Consider the following 16,894-nt stretch of genomic DNA (forward strand, 5'->3'; position numbering starts at 1 on the left):
AAATACTCCTGTAGGATAGAATTACTGAAATACCCCTGTATGGTAGAATTACTGAAATAACCTTGTAGGGTAGAATTATCGAAATACCCCTGTAGGGTAGAATTACCGAAATACCACTGTAGGGTAGAATTACTGAAATACCCCTGTAGGGTATAATTATTGAAATACCCCTGTAGGGTAGAATTACTAAAATACCCTTGTAGGGTAGAATTATCAAAATACCCCTGTAGGGTAGAATTACCGAGATACCCTTGTGGGTTAAAATTACCATTTTGTCCCTAGGGTGTTAAATGACTGTTTTGCCCCTGTGGGCAAGTGACTGACTTGGACTGTGTGGTTGACGGATTTGGTTGTGAATATATGTTGGTGATATGAATGACTTGACTTTGATTGTTTTATTCAAATTTGGGCGTGACATTCTGCATGCATGACATGTTGCATGGGTTGGGATTTTGTACGGAGGAAGATCTGATCTGTTAGGATCGCATGGTTACTTGATGACTATGGATTCACGAAGGCTTTTAAGACCAATATATGGTTATTGATGACTCTATGCCGATCATATTTACCCGAGGCTATGTGCCGACTATAATACCGTCGCTGATGGCTATGTGCCTAACATGATACAACTACCAATAGCTTAAAGCCAATTATTCTGATTATGGCTTTGCGCCAACCTACATATGGCTCTGTGCCAACCTAATTATGGTTGTGTCCCAAACGTATTTTCCTAAGGCTATGTGCCAATATATGGTTATTGACGACTCTGTGTCGATCACATTTACCTAGGGCTGTGTGCCAGTTATGTTACTCTTGTTGATGGCTATGTGCCTAACTTAATGCAGTTATCAATGGCTTTGTGTCACGTATTCTATTAAGTGGCTTTGCCACATTAACTATTTCTGGTGGCTATGCCACAAATATCTGTTCCTGTGGCTATGCCACAAATACTTGTTCTGGTGGCTCTGCCACAATATCTGTATCTGGTGACTCTATCACAATATCTGTTCTGGCAGCCATGCTGAAATTATGTGGTGTGTAGCGGATGGGTGGGTCGAGTTGTCTCCCCACATGGTGTAAGGTTGGTAGGGGGTGTATACGGATGGATTGGGTTTGGATTGCATTCACATTCTGATTCTGATTAGGATAAAAGAGTTGGGTTTTGAGTCCAGGATTCGATAGAAGAAAACTTGAATAATTAAGAAGTTTTAAATATTATCGTTTCGGAAAAAAATTTTGTATTAAATTACTACTAGAAAATTTTTACTGTATTTATTATTACTTAATATTTAAATTTTTATGAAATTTTAATTAGTATTATGAGATAAAATTATTATTATTAGAAAAATATTACTGTATATATGTTTGAAAAAGTTTTATAAAATTATTATTATTATTTCTTGTATTATTGATGTTTGAAATTTTTATTATTAGATATATTTATAAAATTATTATCATTATAATTATTATTAGATAGGAAAATATATATATTTATCAAAGTATTATTGTTTTGGTGTTTAAACTCTAGGAAAAAAATTGTTTTAATTTTTGCCTCATAGAGGGAATCTGGGCATAAGGCTTATAAAATAAATTGGGCAAGACTGGGCATGAAGAAGCGTACCTGGCCCAGTGGTTAGCATGCTAGGTAGTGGGAAGGAGAGCTGGGGTTTGACTCCCAGCATGTGCAAAAGTGTTTTATCTTTTCTTTTATCAGGGAATGACATAAGGAAGCCTTATATATAGTTGGGGTTAAAAGGTAACACAAAGGGAAGCTCGGTCCAGTGGCAGAGGCACTGGGAGTGTGGTATAGTGCCTAGGTTCGAGGGTTGGCGCATGCAAAGGCATGTTTTTATTTTAGAAGTTAGGTTGCACTAAAGTAAGGTTTAAGAAAACTTAAGACTGAGTTATGCTACAAGGACACTTGTGGCGCAGTGGCAGTAGGGTGCTAGGAGTTCCACAAGGGCACGGGTTCTAGTCCTGGCGCGGGCGAATTCCGTTTTATTTTTAAGCGGACCAAAGCTTCAGTAGGTAAGGTTTATAATTAATTGTAAGTAGATATTAGTAAAGGAGAAAGCGTGGTGCAGTGGCTAGTAGCTCGAGCGAATGCACAAGGGCGCAAGGTGGATGGAGGTTTGGGGTTCGAGCTTCATCTCGCACACGCAAGGTTGGGATATTTGCTGCATGCGTGGGGAAGGAGTTGGGGTCTGATCAGGACTCTTGGCAGCATGCTGAGGCAGTGCAAACGGTGGGCTGATCGGTTAAGAGTTTCAATGGAATTCAAACATTGAATGTGGCCAAAAATCAAGGAACAATTCGGGGAATTGGAATTTAGGAAGAATTTCTATGCCGAAATACACTCACTCGGCCATAGCTAATAAGTACCGTATATTTTGGCCTTTAGGATTCAGTTTTTTCTTCTTCTTTTCCTTCTTTTCTTTTCTTTTCTTTTCTCTTCATCTACTTTATCTTCTTCTTTTCCTCCATAGCCGAATCCTTCTACTATTTTACTCATCTCCACTTTCTAATCATTTGTTCCTAAGCTTTACACACAAAAGCAGAAATCCCGAAAGCTTATATTTCTTCTGTGCCGATTTATCCTAGCCAAACCCTCTGATTCTTCTCCATCTTGTGGTCGATTCTTTCTTCTTCTAAACCCTAAAGTTCTGACAACAAAGCCACTACAAAACTCTCATATCTCATCTTCTTCACTCTTTCAAAAAGCCGAAAACCCCATAGTTTAGGGGCATAGCCGAATCTTTAAACCAGAAAAGAACCAACTTCTTATAGGGTTTGAAGGTTAGACCTACATCAAAATCGAATAAGAACTAAGGTGGAATCGTTGGCTGAAGGAACCGGTGGTAAGTTTTCGAAACTATTTCTTTATTTCGGGAGTTGAGAAAAGCCGAAACCCTTATGGGTGGCTAGCATTTTGGACTAAGGGTTTTGTGCCTCTTTCTATTTGGTTGTGTAAGCGTTAGCATGGACAAGGGGACGTATAGCAAAGGGCTTGAAGACTAATTCGGTTGGCTCATCAGATCTAACCCATATTTTGACAAAAGGTAAAGAACTCTCAGATCTAAGGCTTTGTTGGCTGAATATGGTAAGGGGCTAAATACGTAGTTCATTTTCGATATTTAGATTGGCGTGTTAGTAATCCAATTGTAGGTAGTTCGTGTGAGGATCTCGCCAATGTACCATTCTAAATTAGGTGTGTAACTGACATCCTCTCATAGACTAGATTGGCAAAAGCCGAAAAGCTGAAATGTCGAAAAGCCGGTAGTTTGGTGAACTTGCTAGTTTTCGAATGCTCGTAAGATAGGTGAATAAACATATACGGTAATCTAAAGTGAAAAGACTATAGTATGCGCGATTTCGGACATTTCGATATTTTTGGGCTTAATGGGCCAAAATTAGGATAACGGGCCAACGGGCCCAATTCGGTAAGAGCACCCGATAAGTGTTTCTGTTAGTACGTGAATGGTGGAAATATGCATGAAAACCCTAAAATAGATAAATTACTAGAATACCCCTAAGTATGGAAAATTACCATTATACCCCTAGGTGAAAAATGACCATTTTACCCCTAGGGTTAATTATGACTAAAACGCATGTTTGACTGTTACTATTTACTGCATGCCATGTTATTATTATTATCTGATACATCAGATTGGGTTATTGATGGAGGAAGTACTGAAAGTGGCTTGACCACGTACTGGAGGCTTTGCCTCAACTTATTGATATTTGAGCAGCTATGCTGCAACTGTGGAGTGTAGGGCTGGGTTGGTTGAGCTATTCCCCACATAAAGGGGAGGGCTGGTATGGGTGGAGTGTAGCAGTTGGTTATAGGCTGGGTTGGGCTTGCATACACGAATATGTCTGTTCTGTTTCTATTATGGTCCTATGGGCTTCATTTTGAATTCTGTATAGGGCTAAGGCCCAACTTAATTTGTTTCTGTGGTTTGAACTGATCTGGACTATGGTTGGGTTAATTTAGACACTGAGTTTCCCAAACTCACCCCTTAATTTTATCCATGCAGGTAATCCCCAACCATAGTGGACTTGGAGTTGCGAGGGATTCAGAGTGGCCACACGTACTGTAAACTTGATTTTCGTTTTATAATTTAATTAGTTTTTATTTACTTTAATAATTTTGGGTGTAAGTTGTAATAAGGTCGCTGTAATTATTTTTAATTGTTTTAGTATGTTTTGTTAGCTTAGGCATGATTTTGATTTAAATGTTTGAAACTGAATAGCACTAAGACGTGTTTTTTTTAAAAAAGAAGATTACCTGATTTCTAAATATCGCGAAACAAGACAAAGCTCCGCAATGAAAACGTTTTAAAAAAATTAACAAGTGCTTTCAAAGGCTTAAAACGAAATGGTTTTTTCCTAAACAATCATTCAGTTAAAGTGTGGCAATGGTTGTGTGCATGTCTAGGAGTGGATCCGTGGAGAGCTTGGTACTTAAGCAGTCTAATAGACTCACCTCCTCTTTTCCGGCATCTTACTTGGTGCAGAGCTTCCATTCACTTTAATCTATAATGAAAATACTCTTTCACTAAAAAAGATTTTAGACAAATCATGACCTATACAGTAATGCTTCAATGTGACACACCGAATTCGGCTGTAACGTCTAGGCCAGGTTTGAGGTGTTACATTTAGTGGTATCAGAGCCCAGTTGTAACAACTCAGCTGTGGATCGAGTCCAAAAAGGTTTTCAAAACTTTAAGCCCAAAGAGGGTATCTCTGGAAAAATCTGACTTTTGAAAACAAATTTTCCAGTTAAAGGAGATAAATTTTCAAACTTGGTTTCTTTAAATCAAATGTTTGAGAAATGGATTTTAAAAAGGCCTAAATCTTTTGCGTTTGTCTGAAATCTGATAAGGTCGCACACTGAATCCCTGGCACCAAGTCTGTAAGTATCTTTCTGCTCTATATATATACTGTATTGTACTAAAAATAATACTGTAGATAGAACTGAGACCATATCATGACATTATAGTTAGGATAATACTAAAAACCCAAAAATATTGAGACTGTAGCTAGGCTATGATTCTGTAAAGAACAAAAACTCTAAAATACTATCTCTGCATAAGACATTTGAGTAAATAGTAAAATTTTTGAGATCTTTGTAGTTATTTGATATGTGTACTGGTAATGTAGAGTATTGATATGGATTCTGAGGGTAAGCAAAGTCCGCTAACTTGGGTAGCGGTAACTTCTGAGCTTGGTAATCGAGGCACCGCCGAGTTAGTAAGGAAAGTGGTAGAGGAAGTATTGGATACCAAAATTAAGGAAATTAGGGAAACGCTTCAAGTTGGGTGCTTGGAGTGTAAGAAAAGGAAGGATCCTAGTTCTCAGAGAACAGAGCCTCGTTCTATGAAACATGTTAAGACATGACCAAACTTTTCGACCTGCAAGAACTGCAACAGGCGTCATTCGGGTGAGTGTCATAGGAAGACAGAAGCATACTTTAGATGCGGGTACGGGAACATCGAGCTCAAGATTGCCAAGCTTATTCTTGTTAGGAGTGCGTGATGTTTAGGTACGAATTGTATACGTGTGCGATAAAGTGTTTATTTATTTTGGTAATTAGATGTTCTGGGTCGTATTAAAATTATTTAGATCAGAGTGCGCAGCCGTAGCGTAGTAGCATAGTGTTACACGATTATTTTAGTTTTGGAAATTTCGAGGACGAAATTTCTTTAAGGAGGGTAAAGTTGTAACTCCCTGAATTTTTGGGCCTAGAAGAGTTGGGTTTTGAGTTTGGGATTCGGATAGAAGAAAACCTGAATAATTAAGAAGTTTTAAATATTATCGTTTAAGAAAAAAAATTTTGAATTAAATTACTACTAGAAATTTTTTACTGTATTTATTATTACGAATATTTTAAATTTTTATGAAATTTTAATTAGTATTATGAGATAAAATTATTATTATTAGAAAAATATTATCTGTATGTAAGTTTGAAAAATTTTATGAAAATTATTATTATTTATGTATCATTGATATTTGAAATTTTTATTATTAGATATATTTATAAAATTATTATCATTATAATTATTATTATTAGATAGGAAAAATATATATATATATATATATGTTTATAAAAGTATTATTGTCTTGGTGTTTAAACTCTAGGAAAAAAATTGTTTTAATTTTTGCCTCATAGAGGGAATCTGGGCATAAGGCTTATAAAATAAATTGGGCAAGACTGGGCATGAAGAAGCGTACCTGGCCTAGTGGTTAGCATGCTAGGTAGTGGGGAGGAGAGCTGGGGTTCGACTCCCAGCATGTGCAAAAGTGTTTTATCTTTTCTTTATATCAGGGAACGACGCAGGGAAGCCTTATATATAGTTGGGGTTAAAAGGTAACACAAAGGGAAGCTCGGTCCAGTGGCAGAGGCGTTGGGAGTGTGGTATAGTGCCTAGGTTCGAGGGTTGGTGCAGCAAAGGCTTGTTTTTATTTTAGAAGCCAGGTCGCACTAAAGTAATGTTTAAGAAAAGTTGCGACCGAGTTATGCTACAAGGACGCTTATGGCGCAGTGGCAGTAGGGTGCTAGGAGTTCTACAATGGCACAGGTTCTAGTCCTTGCGCGGGCAAATTCCGTTTTATTTTTAAGCGGACCAAAGCTTCAGCAGGTAAGGTATATAATTAATTGTAACCATATATTAGTAAAGAAGAAAGTGTGGTGCAGTGGCCAGTAGCTCGGGCGAAGGCACAAGGATGCAAGGCGGATGGAGGTCTGGGGTTCGAGCTTCATCTCACGCACGCAAGGTTGGGATTTTTGCTGCATGCATGGGGAAGGTGTTGGGGTTTGACCAAGACTCTTGGCAGCATGCTGAGGTGGTGCAAACGGTAGGCTGATCGGTCAAGAGTTTGAATGGAATTCAAACATTGAATGTGGCCAAAAATCAAGGAGCAATTCGAGGAATTGGAATTTAGGAAGAATTCTTATGCTGAAATACACACACTCGGCCTGTAACACCCCTTACCCATATTCGTTGCCGGAACAGGGTACGAGGTATTAACAAATTATAGTATATGCTATTAAATAAACCCAACAAAAATATGGCGTGCAATTTGATCATTATAACATATGCCATTAAAAATACAAACCAACTTTAAAGGCTTCGTACAAAATGATTAGTTTGATACTATAAGCAGTAATTTGAACCTAGACAATTATGACACGTAACAAAATAACTAAGTCTGCTATACATGCCATATTTCAAAATGTTGAGTTCAGATACCAAGAGTATTGATAGTGTGGGCGGATCTTCTACGATCTCGACTCGTGCTAATGAATGACACTATAAGACAAAGGAGAGAAAAGAAAGTAAGCTTATAGCTTAGTAAGTAGGTATATAAATAACAAATAAGAAATCTAATATGTTTACAACATAACTCAATTATGTCATATTTTTAATTTTATTGTTTACTCCAATTTGATCAAGCTGTCCCTCTTGCGTCATGATCACTAAATAAATCATAACTCGAGTTACAAAACTCGAAATGAAAATCTGTAAAATTTTCCTAAATCTAGACTCAGAAAAATTCTTACTAATTTTTTTATAGAATTTTTGGTTCAGCCAATTAGTACATTTTATTAGTTAAATTTTCCCCTGTTACACAGCTCAACTGATCTGACCCCTGTTCACTACAAATTAAATTTCTCTCAGTATACAATTCAAATAACCATGAAACCTGTTTCATTTAAAACTAGACTCAATAAGGAATTTAGGCATATAAACTATATTTCTTAATTTGTTTTTTACAATTTGTAATGATTTTTCAAAGTTGAAATAGGGGATTACATAGTCATCCTGAGCAAGTCTCACACAATTGTAAATATCTCAAAATATAGAGTTCGTTTGCTTGTTCTGTTTCTTTTATATGAAAATAGACTCATTAACCTTTAATTTTACATCTCATTCAACCTCTAATTAAATTCCTTCTATATTTGGTGAATTTTCAAATTCACGTCACTGCTACTATCCAAAACAGTTTCAATGCTAATCTCATTCTTTCACACATTCTTTACACTAACCTCATTTTAACTTACATATATATATATATATATACCACAAATCATTTTCACCACATTTCATACATCACAAGTGTAGGTCTATGACTACAATGTTTCCACAAAACCATCCCGTTGAACAATCCGGATTAATCCTCGATACTTGATGGTTTTAGCACACAGCCCCACCATCATATTTCATTTAATTCGGCTCGCTTGTACACATGGTGAACACTTAGTACCACTCATGCGACCTAGCCGATTTGTCTCGTAGCTCTCTTGTCTAGATGGTGTCCTTCACTTGGAATCACGCATGCGACCTAGCTACATTTATCTCTCACGTAGCTCTCTTGTCTACATGGGATACATCCCGTATCACACATGTGACCTAGCTACTACATAGTATCTCGTAGCTTTCTTGTACACATGATGTGCACTCAGCATCATACATGTGACCTAGCTACGCTCCCTCTATTTTATTCGATTTTTCCGAATGTTCAACCTGGATCTCTCTCTATTATTTATTTCCATTCTTCCAATAGTCGATTTATACTTCAACATCAGCTAGTATATACATATAATAGGCTGAAATATAAGAATGTAAATGAAATTAATGTATTATTTACATACAAACTTACCTCGGTGCAAAATATGGGAATTTTGCAATTTAGTCCAAAACTTTCTCCTTTCCCCATTCGAGGTCGATTCCACGCCTTTCTTGATTATGAAGCTTGAAAGTTGAAGAAACCCTAGCTATGGAGGAGAGCAATTTTCGGCAGCAACTAATGAGGATGATAACCAATTTTGTGTTATTTTTTCCATTTTATTTCATTTAATATACAAATGACCAAAATGGCCTTACTACTAAACTTTCAAAAAAATTCCCTCCATGTCCAACTTTTGTCCATAACTTAAGAATGGGTCAAATTGCTATTTAATACCTCCTAATTAATATCCCTAAGCAATTTCACACTAAAAACTTCTAAAACACAAGTTTTACAATTTATTCGATTTAGTCCCTATTCTCAACTTCAATAAATGCATGTAATTTCATCACGAAATTTTCATGAAATCATAAAATCATATCATAAACCCCAAAATAATTATAAAACGATTATTTCTATCTCGGATTTGTGGTCACGAAACCACTATTCTGATTAGGCCCTAACTCGGGTTGTCACACGGCCATAGCTAATAAGTGCCTATATTTTGGCCTTTAGGATTCAGTTTTTTCTTCTACTTTTCCTTCTTTTCTTTTCTTTTCTCTTCTCTTCATCTACTTTCTCTTCTTCTTTTCCTCCATAGCCGAATCCTTCTACTATTTTACTCCTCTCCACTTTCTAATCATTTGTTCCAAAGCTTTATACACAAAAGCCGAAATCCCGAAAGCCTATATTTCTTCTGTGCCGATTTCTCCTAGCCAAACCCTCTGATTCTTCTCTATCTTGTGGCCAATTCTTTCTTTTTCTAAACCCTAAAGTTCTAACGACAAAGCCACTACAAAACTCTCATATCTCATCTTTTTTACTGTTTCAAAAAGCCGAAAACCTTATAGTTTAGGGGCATAGCTGAATCTTTAGACCAGAAAAGGACCAAGTTCTGCTAGGGTTTGAAGGTTAGATCTACATCAGAATTGAATAAGAACTAAAGTGGAATCGTTGGCTGAAGGAACCGGTGGTAAGTTTTCGAAACTATTTCTTTTTTTCGGGAGTTAAGAAAAACCGAAACCCTTATGGATGGCTAGCGTTTTGGACTAAGGGTTTTGTGCCTCTTTCTATTTGGTTATGTAAGCATTAGCGTGGACAAGGGAACGTATAGCAAAGGGCTTGATGACTACTTCGGGTGGCTCATCAGATCTAACCCATATTTCGACAAAAGGTAAAGAACTCTAGGATCTAAGGCTGTGTTGGCCGAATATGGTAAGGGGCTACATACGTAGTTCATTTTTGATATTTAGATTGATGTGTTAGTAATCCAATTGTAGGCAGTTCGTGTGAGGATCTTGCCAACGTACCGTTCTATATCAGGTGTGTAACTGACATCCACTCATAGACTAGATCGGCAAAAGCCGAAATACCGAAATGCTGAAAAGCCGGTATTTTGGTGAACTTGCGAGTGTACGAATGCTCGTAAGATAGCTGGATAAACATAGAAGGTAATCTATAGTGATAAGACTACAGTACGCGCGATTTCGTACATTTCGATATTTTTGGGCTTAATGGGCCAAAATTGGGATAATGGGCCAACGGGCCCAATTCAGTAAGAGCACTTAGTAAGTGTTTCTGTTAGTACGTGAATGGTGGAAATATGCATGAAAACCCTAAAATAGATAAATTACTAGAATACCTCTAAGTATGGAAAATTACCATTATACCCCTAGGTGCAAAATGACCATTTTACCCCTAGGGTTAACTATGACTGAAATGCATGTTTGACTGTTACTATTTACTGCATGCCATGTTATTGTTATTATCTGATGCATCGGACTGGGTTATTGATGGAGGAAGTACTGAAAGTGGCTTGACCACGTATTGGAGGCTTTGCCTCAACTTACTGATATCTGAGACTATGTCAGAATCGTGGAGTGTAGGCCTGGGTGGGTTGAGCTATTCCCCACATGGAGTGGAAGGCTGGTACGGGTGGAGTGTAGCAGTTGGTTATAGGCTGGGTTGGGCTTGCATACACGAATATGTCTGTTATGTTTCTGTTATGGGCCTATGGGCTTCATTCTGAATTCTATATAAGGCTAAGGCCCAACTTAATCTGTTTCTGTGGTTTGAACTGATCTGGACTATGGTTGGGTTAATTTACACACTGAGTTTCCCAAACTCTCCCTTTAATTTTATCTATGCAGGTAACCCCCAACCATAGTGGACTTGGAGCTGTGAGGGATTCGGAGTGGCCACACGTACTGCAAACTTGATTTTCGTTTTATAATTTAATTAGTTTTTATTTACTTTAATTATTTTAGGTTTAAGTTGTAATAAGACCGCTCTAATTATTTTTAATTGTTTTAGTATGTTTTGTTAGCTTAGGCATGATTTTGATTCAAATGTTTGAAACTGAATAGCTCTAAGACGTGTTTTTAAAAAAAAAAAGAAGATTCCCTGATTTCTAAATATCGAGAAACAAGACAATGCTTCCGCAACGAAAACATTTTAAAAAAATTAACAAGTGCTTTCAAAGGCTTAAAACGAAATGGGTTTTTCCTAAACAATCATTCAGTTAAAGTGTGGCAATGGTTGTGTGCATGTCTAGGAGTGGATCCGTGGAGAGCTTGGTACTTAAGCTGTCTAATAGACTCACCTCCTCTTTTCCGGCATCCTACCTGGTGCACAGCTTCCATTCACTTTAATCTACAACGAAAATACTATTTCACTAAGAAAGATTTTAGAAAAAACATGACCTATACAGTAATGCTTCAATGTGACACACCGGATTCAGCCGTAACGTCTGGGCCGGGTTTGGGGTGTTACAGCTTCAGTGAATAAGTGTTATATGTATGAGATGTTTCAAGTTCTAGTTGAATTGTGATAGTGATAGAAGGATTAGAGTGTGCAGCGGTAGCGTAGTTGGGTAGATGTTACACGACTACCCTATTAGATGGAAATTTCGGGGACAAGATTTCTTAAAGGGAGGTAGAGTTGTAACACCTTGAATTTGGGCCTAGAAGGTTTGGGCCTTGAGCATGGGTGCGGTTGAAGGCAGCTTATAATATTTTGTTTTGCATGTAAATTTCCTTAATGAAGGCTTATTTTAGTGGTTAAGTGTGCTGAGAAGTGTTGGAGGAGTCCTGGGTTCAAACTTGGACTCTAGCAAAAATTTTGGTTTAAGGTGAATCAAACCCTAGGTGTAGTCGGTAGGCCTTAAGAATATTGTTGGAGAAATTGTGCCACAAAAAGCCTTGTGGTCTAGTGGCAAAGTAGTGCCACATAAGAGGCAGGAAGGTGGCGTCATAGAGGTGGCAAGGAGGTCCAGGGTTCGAAACTCATGGCAATCAAAGAGTATTTATTTTGCTAACAGAAGGCGACAAGAGTTGGTGTTGAATTTAAACTTTGATGATGGAGGGATCCCACATCGGGAAGCTAACATAAGAGTGGATGCGAAGCTAGCTTTAAATAGAGAGAACCATGAGGAGAGTAAATGTACCTTTCTTGGTTGATCCATTTCGCTTTATGGCGTGCTCGTTTGGGTTGGGATCGGCTAAGAGTGCTCGGAGTGTGGATTAACTCCAGTCTCCTATCAGGTGTGTATTTCTCACTACTCTAGCTGTAGGATGGCTACTTCGAGCCTCGATGGGCCGAAAGGGGCCATGTGGGCCCAATGGGCTACGGGCCCAATTGGATAAGTTGTTTGATTGTGTAGTAAATATTGGACTAGGCTAGGTGAATCTCATATTTGTGGCTAGATTTGGGCTAAAAGCCCATACGAGCGTGTGGGCCCATTTGGGCCGAGAATAGGCTTTAGGCCCATTCGTATTGTTATCTTGTTTAGAATAGTTTAGTTTACCAAATTACTGAAATACCCTCGACTTGTAAAATTACCAAAGTACCCCCGATTTATAGAGTTACCATTTCACCCTCGATTTACAAAATGATTGAAATACCCCTGTAGGGTAGAATTATTGAAATACCCCTGTAAGGTAGAATTACCGAAATATCCCTGTAGGGTAGAATTACTGAAATACCCCTGTAGGGTATAATTATTGAAATACCCCTGTAGGGTAGAATTACTGAAATACCCTTATAGGGTAGAATTATCAAAATACCCCTGTAGGGTAGAATTACCAAGATACCCTTGTGGGTTAAAATTACCATTTTGCCCCTAGGGTGTTAAATGACTGTTTTGCCCCTGTGGGCAAGTGACTGACTTGGACTGTGTGGTTGACGGATTTGATTGTGAATATATGTTGGTGATATGAATGACTTGACTTTGATTGTTTTATTCAAATATGGGCATGACATTCTGCATGCATGACATGTTGCATAGGTTGGGATTTTGTATGGAGGAAGATCTGATCTGTTAGGATCGCATGGTTACTTGATGACTATGGATCCACCGATGGCTTTTAAGCCCAATATATGGTTATTGATGACTCTATGCCGATCATATTTACCCGAGGCTATGTGCCGACTATAATACCGTCGCTGATGGCTATGTGCCTAACATGATACAACTACCAATGGCTTAAAGCCAATTATTCTGATTATGGCTTTGCGCCAACCTACATATGGCTCTGTGCCAACCTGATTATGGTTGTGTGCCAAACATATTTGCCTAAGGCTATGTGCCAATATATGGTTATTGACGACTCTGTGTCGATCACATTTACCTAGGGCTATATGCCGGTTATGTTACTCTAGTTGATGGCTATGTGCCTAACTTAATGCAGTTATTGATGGCTTTGTGCCACGTATTCTGTTAAGTGGCTTTGCCAAATTATCTGTTTCTAGTGGCTATGCAACAAATATCTGTTCTAGTGGCTATGCCACTAATACCTGTTCTGGTGGCTCTGCCACAATATCTGTATCTGGTGACTCTGTCACAATATCTGTTCTGGCGGCCATGCTTGAAATTCTATGGTGTGTAGTGGATGGGTGGGTCGAGTTGTCTCCACACATGGTGTAAGGTTGGTACGGGGGTGTATACGGATGGATTGGGTTGGGATTGCATTCACATTCTGATTCTGATTCTGTTACTTGATAATGATTCTGATTCTGTCACCTAATCCTGATTCAAATTCTGATTCTGATTCTCATTTTGATTCTAGTTCTGTAACGCCCCCATGCCTGAAACCGTCGCCGGAGTCGAGCTTGAGGGGTTACCGAACATAATTTATCAAATTAAGAACTTCAAATCATTTGTTTCTACATTCACAACTTTCTAACTACCCGCGTCACAGTTAAAAGAAAAATCATATCTCGAGTTACGAAACTCAAAATCAAGATCTGTAAATTTTCCCTAAATCTAGACTCATATATCTACTTACTAATTTGTTTCTAGAATTTTTGGTTGGGCCAATTAGTACAGTTTATTAGTTAAAGTCTCCCCTATTTCAGGGTTTGACTTCTTTGACATCTGTGTATTTCGAATCAAATATCTCTCTATAAAGAATTTCAATAACTACGAGGTTTGTTTTTATTAAAACTAGACTCAATAAGGAATCTTTACATATAATGAAAAACTTATAATTATTTTTTAAAATTTATTATGAATTTTTAAAGTCGTAACAGGGATCCAGAAATCACTCGCCCTGTTTCATAAAAGTTTAAATATCTCATAAAATATAATTTATATTCTGTTTTGTTCAATCCATATGAAAATATACTCATTAAGATTCAATTTAATAACTTACTAATCATTTAGTTCTATTTATACTATTTTTAGTGATTTTCAAATTCATGTCATTGTCAAAGCAATATTATGTTTTAAGGCAAGTTTCATCTTTCCATGAATTTTTATGAACTAGATAACTTGTTAAACTTCCATGATATCAAACATGATCTAAATTAGCCATCACCGTGACTTATCAATATCAAACATTTTCTCAACCAAACATGGCCATATCATAAAATTATTTACACAAAATAGGTATATTGCTATACATGCCATACTTAAGTAGTTGTACAAGCCATTTACCAAGATAAAAGTCCTTTGGATAGTGTGATCAAACTTTCGACTGTCCCGATTCCCGAGCCAGCTTGTTCAAAACTACCAGTGAATGAAAAGGAAGGAGTAAGCATAAATGCTTAGTAAGTTCATATGTAAATAACAAGTAACATAACAATACAAATATACCAAACAACTTTAGTATGGTACCACCAAAACATATATCACATCTTTAAACATCATTCATCATCTTACCACCTTATCGTTGTTGTATCTATTTTCAACCCGAGGGTTAAGAACATACCTGTCCAAAGTGTCCATTTCACAACACTTACCCAAAACGTCACTTATATCTTAAGTGCTCTTCCATTAAACTAGAAATTTCACCCGTTGAACACATCGAATATAACTCGGATACATGGATAATTTGCACATAAGTGCCACATATGTAATCAAGAAATCATGTAACCCACCCCTAAGTGAACTCGGACTCAACTCAACGAGCTCGGGCGTTCACATCCATAAATGAACTCGGACTCAACTCAACGAGTTCGGATGCCTAGTTACATCTCACGAACTCTGACTCAACTCAACGAGTTCGGACATTTGCATCCATAAGTGAACTCTGACTCAACTCAACGAGTTCGGATGCTCAACCATCCTAGTGACATGTCACTTGTATCCTAATCTATTCCTAAGGTTCAAACGGGCTTTTTCCTCGATCTCACATTTGCCGTCTTCCATGGAATATCGGAACCGATACTCGGTAGCAATTCATATTTATCAAGTAGTAAACATAATTTGCATATTACTCAACATTAACCACAAAGCATAATACTTCACGATTAAAAATCAGCATATCATATAATTAACATTAATAACTTAAAAATAACATTTATGCTACATTATTTACACATGAACTTACCTTGGTACCAAAATATAAAGATTTTGCAATTTAGTCCACAATCTTTTCTTTTCCTCGATCACGACTTGAATCTCGTTTTTCTTGATCTATAATACCAAATTAATCTTATTTAATACATACATTTATCAAAATAGCATTTAATACGACTTTAAATAAAATTACACTTTTGCCCCTATACTTTTGCATAATTACACTTTTGCCCCTAAGCTTAGGAATTAAACTTTATACCTTATTCTTATGTTTTATAACATGCTGATCACTTTTCCCTTCTATGGCAACATCAAATTCTCTCTCTAACATATACTTGTGACTATTAGGTATTTTTGCCGATTAAGCCCTTTTACTCGTTTTCACTAAAAACCGAGTAGCACAAGTTGTCTAACATAATTTAAAATGCCGTATTCTATCATAAAACATCAAAATACACAAATTTCACCTATGGGTATTTTTCCAAATATAAACCCTAGGTTGAATTATTGCTAGCATAAGCTTAATCGAGCTTCCGGGATTCCAAAAACGTAAAGAACATTATAAACGGGGCTTGGAATCACTTACTATGGAGCTTGGAAGCTTGAAACAAACCCTAGCTATGGAGAGAACCCTTGAAATTTCGGCCTAATGAAGAAGATGGACAAAAATTGGCTTTTAATTTTGTTTTTAATTCATTTTAATAACTAAATGACCAAAATACCCTTACTACTAAACTTTCCAAAAATTCCTTCCATGTCCTAATTTTTTCCATGAACTTAAAATTGGTCAAATTGCTATTTAAGACCTCCTCATTAATATTCCAAAACAATTTCATACTAAAAACTTCTAGAATGCAAGTTTTGCAGCTTATTCGATTTAGTCCCTACTTTCAATTTAAGCACTTTAGGCATAGAATTTCATCACGAAATTTTCACACAATCATGCAATCATATCATAATCATCAAAATAATTATAAAATAATTATTTCTATCTCGGATTTGTGGTCACGAAACCACTTTTTCGATTAAGCCCTAATTCAGGATATTACAACTCTCCCCCCCTTTTAAGGATTTTCATCCTCGAAAATCTTACCGGTAAATAGGTGTGGATATTGGTTTGTCATAGTTTCTTCAGGTTCCCATGTAGTCTCTTCTACCCCATGCTTTTGCCACAACACTTTTACAAGTGCAACACTTTTATTTCTTAGTTGTTTGACTTCTCGAGCTAAAATCTTAATCGGTTCTTCTTCATAAGTCATATCCGGTCGCAGTTCAATTTCTGTCAGTGAAATTATATGTGAAGGATCCGAACGATACCGACGTAACATAGACACATGAAACACATCATGAATCTTCTCTAATTCA

The sequence above is a fragment of the Gossypium arboreum genome, chromosome 13, assembly GCF_025698485.1.
Source record: "Gossypium arboreum isolate Shixiya-1 chromosome 13, ASM2569848v2, whole genome shotgun sequence".
NCBI lineage: Eukaryota > Viridiplantae > Streptophyta > Magnoliopsida > Malvales > Malvaceae > Gossypium > Gossypium arboreum.